Raw genomic sequence first — 6981 nt, forward strand, 5'->3', positions numbered from 1 at the left:
ATCAGTCATCTAAAAGTGTGCAGGATATTCTTACCTGCAGGTCCTTTTAATGCAATACTCTGGCCAGAGAGGAAACCACATTTTTGCAGTGGAGAAACGCGTAAGAGGTTTTATGCTTCATTTGCGGTTTTAAAAAGCTTTATTTCTGGATGGACTTATTACCACCTCAATACCCCCACAGCTGTAATTAAAAGAGTTTTATTGGTAACACCGCACGGTCCTTATTTGCAAAGGTGAGATATTGGCGGCTATTGCCGCAAGAGTCTGCAAGCATTGAGTATTAGAGAAAATCTCTAGCCAGAGTATTGCTATAAAAGGACCTGCAGGTAAGACTATCCTGCTCACTTTTAGGCAACTCCAGCAGGAGGAGTGATTTTCATTTCACACTAAAGGAGGAATTGGAAGGTTGGTTACCAGCGGTTGGCAATTAGCTGGAATATTGCTTTGCATCCATGAAAGGTCTGTTTTTAAACTCATTTGCACTTTGAACTACATCAGTGGATTGTGAGCACCTAGAATTTATTGAAGTATAAGTGGCTAAGGAACTAAAAGATCTTATCATTGCTTTTTCAACCTGATTTCACATTGTCTGAGCTATTATCAGACTGCATCTGATACCTATGCTGGTTTTCAACTGACCCCCTTTTTTTTTTTTTTTTTTTTTTTTTCTTCTCTGTGGGGAGTGTGTAAAATTTACTTTTTGGGGAGTGCACCCCCAGGATTGAATAAATAGTTATCCTAGAAATAACTTACAAGCGCTTTAAGAGGTGGACTTTTGCTATTATGTTTTATTTATGATATCTGATTAATTGCAGTGGATGAGTATTTTATATGTTGTGGAAATGCAATGGTTATGTGTTATTGATGTTTACTTATATTAAATTAATGTTTTAATTACAAATTGGTGTTTTGAAATAGTCAGAGAACAGCGCCTTTTCTTTGTCCCCCTTTTTTTCTTGTGATTTATCTAATACCAGAAAGGAATTAATAATGCAGAAATTACTAAAACAAATTAAGGAGAAACATGGAAAGAAAAGAAATAAATTTCAAGTACAGAAGTGTTGTTCAATCCTAAAAATAAAGAACAACGGAGACTGATGCAAATTCATAGAAACATTAAAAAATTTGAGTTTGACTGCTTGATTGACTTGTAAATGAATTTGTAGATAAACGACTGACAATAGTATGTAGAATATTAAAAAGTTTGTATTATTTCCAAAAAAAAGAATGCACGATGACATGTGCTGCGTAGGTACCGAAAATGTTAAAGCTAAACACGCACTTAATAAAGCTAAAAAAAATAGATACCGAATTAGAAGTAAAAAAATATGTATTCAAAGAAGGTTTTTGAAGTCACATGTGGAAACTGTAAAATGTTTTGGTGGGAAACGTATACCGTTATAATAACCAAAATGGCACTTGTTTTACAGAACCTATGGAGGTAAAGGGCACCTTTGCAGAGATGCAACAAGAGGGACAACAACATAAAGTTATTACGAGCAGTGTTGAAGTTGAGCACATTAGGACTTTACTTGTTGTTGGAAAAGAACTAAACTTTATTACAGATAGAGAAGTTAAATGCTAAACTCTTTCTTTTCCTTTTGTAGTAGATACCATCGTCATATCGGACAAAAGTTCTGAGGGAGAAAAGAATGTTGGTAGTCCTTTGCAGGGTGTGGTAGAGAAGATGGAAAAGCTTGACAAAAAAATTATAGACTTGAGGACAAACATCAATAATGTAAAAAAAAATAATCAAAAACCTAGAAAAAAACTTCATGGAGATGTTTCAGTTTTTTCAGAAGCTTATGCCACAAAGCACTAGGCAATTTCAGCATTAAAAATTTAAAATTTATAGTAATAATAAAAAAATGTTGAAACTTTTTATTTTTTTATTTTTTCACTTTAGTTTTTGAAGCATTCAACAATAAATCTATTGGATGTACAATGTGTTGTTTATTCTGTGTATTTTACAAATATATGCATTAACAATTAAATAAAGGTTGGAATATAACACATCTTAAATGTACATGTAAAGGGTTTTACAGAACACAGGTGCAAGATGCAGAACAATTTACACAGGTGTACTAATATGCAACCAGATAATTATAAAATACACATCTATTGTGCTATACAAAATGTATTTAATTATGCAGGCAGACAAATGTAATACACAAATTTAACCTTTTAATTAATGTGTATCAAGTGACACATAGCTATAATTAAGGAGGCAGCCATAAGCAATACACATATAAATAAAACTTTGTTATAAGAGTACACTGACAAAGGTTTATAATTAAACGCAGACCTATGCTATACGCATTAATGCAATAGACACCTGCTATTGGCTTTACTGTTAGAAGCACCTAATTACAAAATAAGTGACGTGCTCGAGGAACTATCAGCACTTGGCTGTGGATCAGTCGGAAAATTATACACACTACATGATCGTTACGTGGATTGGTCGGAAAATATTAAACAGTATGACCAACCAAATGAGCTGATAATCTGCACTTTGGCATGACTTTAGACTATTGTGTCACTATACACACTAACCCAACTTTTGACCGAACGGTGGTATGTCGACTGATTTGCCCGATTATTGGAAGAAAACGTTTCAGTGTGTACCTAGCCTAAGATATACAAGAGGGTTATAAAAGCATGCTGTGTAAATGAGAGCACCGTTTGCTTAACCCATTCTTCTGTTTAGTCCTGAGACACACAGGATTGTTACAGCTGTAGAAGCAGGCTACTGCAAAACCACAAACAAAGCTGAACGTCTGATAGCAACAGATATAGGCTGTTCATTTTACCTGCACTTTGCAATAAAAAGGATGAATGAGTACACGTATTGAGAGTATACAGCCCTAGTAATAACTGTGCCTAAGCCTTAGATAAGCAGGATAGCTATAGAAGTATGCCGCTGAATAAGATCCAACAATGCTGGATATGAGCAGTGTGTGATTGTGGATTCATTTTTTCTCATGTTTAAGTCTTAAAATACATTGGATCGCAACAGTTCAAGAAGTAGGTTACTTAATATGATCAAACAAAATCAAGTAAAGTTGAATAATTGAAAACAAACAATACAAACAGCAATTCTCTCGCTGTACGGCAAAAGGGAGTACTAATAAGACTACATTATAATGAGTGTGCTTTATTAACATTTCAATTATATGAATAATCATTGTTATCGGATTGTGGATTAATCATCCTTAAAAAGTAAAAAATGTCATCAATTGCACAGCAGATCATAATTATTGAGATTATATAGTATTCATGGAATATAAGAATGACAGAATACTGCCACCTATCATAAATTCCATATTACAAAATATCCAGGGGTCTAATTTAACCAGTATATAAAATAATAAACATAGAGGTGATGGTAGCTTATTATATAACTATTCTCTATAGGTTTCCAAATGGAAGTTTCATCTAAATGTAAGTTATTACCCTACTGGATTACATATTGTATTATGATATCTAATAATATTAGACACTCTGTTCTAAATACAAATATATGTATTGATTATATGTAAACATTACATTTTGGCTCTAATACATCAAGAACGTAGAGGATTCACAGGGGGATTATATCTTCTTTTTTTACCCAGATTTTAATCTTTTCACACTATTTCACAACTTTATCACAATTTTAGTATATTTTGGTAATTTAATATAGTATTACCAAACCCACCGAGTCTCTGTTTTAAATATATGAAATAAAAATTGACATTTTTAATTATAAATATTTATAAAAAGGAAAATTACAATCAGGAAAGAACAAATACATTGGTATATATTAGAGTGCCTTGAATTCTAGAACTTTCGTTTCTTGTTGTTATAAGTATATATTTATTGTTCTGAGAGAGCACCCCTTATATAAATGATGAAAATAATAGGGAAATATACAAATTTATAAGAAATGTATAGTTTCAACTAGTGCAGTTATCTAAATCTAATAGAAGCAGCTAAGCTAACAGTGCTGTCAATCATCGCTTCTTGGCCTTTTGGCTAAGATCAAGTGTAGTATCAGTTCTTATCAGTTTACCAACTACCCGGTGGAGGTTATGCTGAGTGTGGCTCATCCGATAGCACACTCTAACATCGGTGAGGGGCTGATGTAGACTCTGCTGCATGGTGCACTTGTCTCTCTCCTGCCCAAAACCCAGAGGACATACCTGAGTGTGGCTCATCCGATAGCACACTCTAACCCTGGTGAGGAACTGTTTGAGACTTGTGTTACCCGATCGAAGCCGGCCAGGAGCAAGAAGACCGACCCCGGGGAAGAAGCGCTGCCGACCCCTGCCTGCCGGGAGCACCTCCAGCTGAAGAAGCCCTCCCTCTGGGTCTAACTGGTGGGAGTATGTCAAGGGCAAGTTTCGCAGTTTCTTTCAGGCTAAAGGCCGCCAACAGGCGTGTGAGAGGAAGAAAAACTTCAGGAGGCTTCAGCGTCAGCTGCAGTCCCTGCTGGATCTCCAACTTTGCGGCTGGGATGTGAAGGATGATCTGGCTGAGGCCAAGGGGGGCCTAAAAAAGGCACTTCGAGGAAGAGGCCAGCCGCATCATCTTCCGTTCCAAGGTGGAGAATCTGGAGAAGGGTGAGAAATGTAATTCTTTCTTTTTTAGAAAACTCCACTCCGGCCACACGCCCCTGACTGAATTGCGGGACGAGTCTGGCACCCCCAGGAGGGGGAAGGAGGGCGTCATGGGAGTCATCACAGACTACTACGGCAAACTCTACTCCCCTAAGACTACAGACGACAACGCGGCTGAATCTTTCCTGTCAGGTATCACTAACCCCATTGATCCTACAGGTAGAGCAGCTATGGATGCCCCCCTCACCTTGGGGGAGCTGCACTCTGCCGCTAAATCCTTTAGGCCGGGCAGGACCCCGGGCAGTGATGGCCTCCCAGCCGAGCTCTATGTAGCGCTGTGGGACCTCATTGGCCCGGACCTGCTAGAGTTGTATGAGGAGATGGTGGTGGAGGGCAGGATGTCTCCTACTCAGAGAGGGCTTGATCACGATTTTGTATAAGCGCAAGGGAGAGAGATGTGACCTCAAAAATTGGAGGCCCATCTCCCTCCTGAACGTGGACTACAAGATTTTGGCCAAGGTACTAGCCAACAGGCTAAAGGTTGTCATTGGGCGAATTGTTCATCCTGATCAGACTTGTGGCATTCCTGGTAGAAGGATTGCAGACAGCCTTGCGCTGCTGAGGGACACGGTTCATTATATCAAAGACCGCCATGCACATGTGGCCCTGGTCAGTCTTGATCAGGAGAAGGCCTTTGATCGTGTCTCTCATGGTTTTATGCGTAAGGTTCTGTGCAGGTTTGGATTGGGTGATATGTTTTGTTCTTATGTTAACCTGATGTACCTTGATATTTACAGCTCGGTGTTGGTGAACGGCTGGAAGACTGACCCCTTCTCTGTACTGTCTGGGGTCAGACAAGGCTGCCCTCTTTCACCTCTCCTTTTTGTCTGTTGTATAGAGCTCTTTGCGATGTCCATCAGGCGAAACCCAGAGATCAGAGGGATCACCGCACCGGGTCTAGACCGACTAGAGGCCAAGTGTTTGCTCTACATGGACGACGTCACTGTCTTCTGCGCTGATCAGCGTTCGGTGGCAGCACTCGTCCAGACCTGCAACAACTTCGGCCAAGCTTCAGGGGCAAAGGTCAACTGCGGGAAGTCAGAGGCAATGCTGTTTGGTCAGTGGCACCTGTCATCCCCCGCTGCATTCCCCTTCACAATCAAGCCAGACTTCATCAAAATCCTAGGAGTTTGGTTTGGTGGAGAGGAGGCGGCCCTGAAGTGCTGGGAAGAGAGACTGGCGACAGTCAGGCAAAAGATTGGACTGTGGAGCCTCAGACTCCTTACCATCGAAGGGAAAGCACTGGTGCAGCGCAACGAGATTCTTCCCGTTCTTCAGTACACGGCCCAAGCTTGGCCACCTCTTGCTGCCGTCTGTAATACCATCACGAGGACAGTCTTTCACTTCATCTGGGGCTCCAAAATGGACAGAGTGAAGCGGTCAGTTATGTACAAGGAGCCCCACAAAGGTGGGAAAGGGATTCCAGACATCCCCACCATGCTGCGGGCTTTCTTTGTTTGCAACTGCATCTGCAGGACACTCCTTGAAAAGAACGTTTGCTCTGCTGGGAAGTCCATGTCCCGCTTTTTCCTTCTTACTCTTTGGAGGAAACTTGGTTGGGACAAGTGGGACAGCTCCTTCCCTTACAACTGGACTACACCTTGGTTTTACCTGGATGTTGGACAATTTGTGAGGGAGCACCATCTGGAGGGACTTAAACCAGACTTGTGGAAACCTAAAACTATCCACAAGCTCATCAGAGCTAAGGACATTATGGAGTCTGTTCCAGGGCTCCCTGTGGCCACGGCCAAACATGTTTGGGAGAATGTGGCCTCTTAGAGACTGACTAATGGACATAAAGACATTGCATGGATGGCCATTCAGGGGGGTTTTCCTCTCAGGACATTTATGCACTCCCGGAACCTGTGCAGATATGTTCACTGCCCCTTTTGTATTACCAAAAGGGAGACTGCTCAGCATATCTTTTGGGACTGTCCCACTGCACAGGCATTGTTGGATGCCCTGGAACATGAACTTAAGGACAGTGTGCCCAGGACTTGCCTTTCATACCATTCGGTATTTTATGGATTATTTCCTGGGACTCACACCGTTGAGGCAATCCAGGAGGCCTGGCGCCTTATGAACTGTTTTAAGGACGCTATGTGGCTTGCCAGGAACCGCCTCATCTTGAAGTGGGAGAAGATGACCATCCAGGACTGTCGCAGACTTATCCATAGCCTGTTAAGAGAATATAACACCCTTGACAGTCCTGAGGAAGATGAAGACGACGATTGATTGTAATTGATTGATTGTTGTCTCCTCTTCACCTTCTCCCCATTGTGTCTATTTCCAATAAAAAACTTTGGTTTGTGCTCCCCTCCCT

The 6981-nt window shown here is 40.7% G+C and overlaps 1 pseudogene; it reads left to right on the forward strand.

Annotated features, from left to right (window-relative positions):
* Window positions 1-3994: 3994 nt before the first annotated feature.
* Window positions 3995-4103, forward strand: LOC142100488 (U2 spliceosomal RNA; annotated as a pseudogene).
* Window positions 4104-6981: the final 2878 nt, after the last annotated feature.

This window comes from Mixophyes fleayi, chromosome 8, assembly GCF_038048845.1.
Source record: "Mixophyes fleayi isolate aMixFle1 chromosome 8, aMixFle1.hap1, whole genome shotgun sequence".
NCBI lineage: Eukaryota > Metazoa > Chordata > Amphibia > Anura > Limnodynastidae > Mixophyes > Mixophyes fleayi.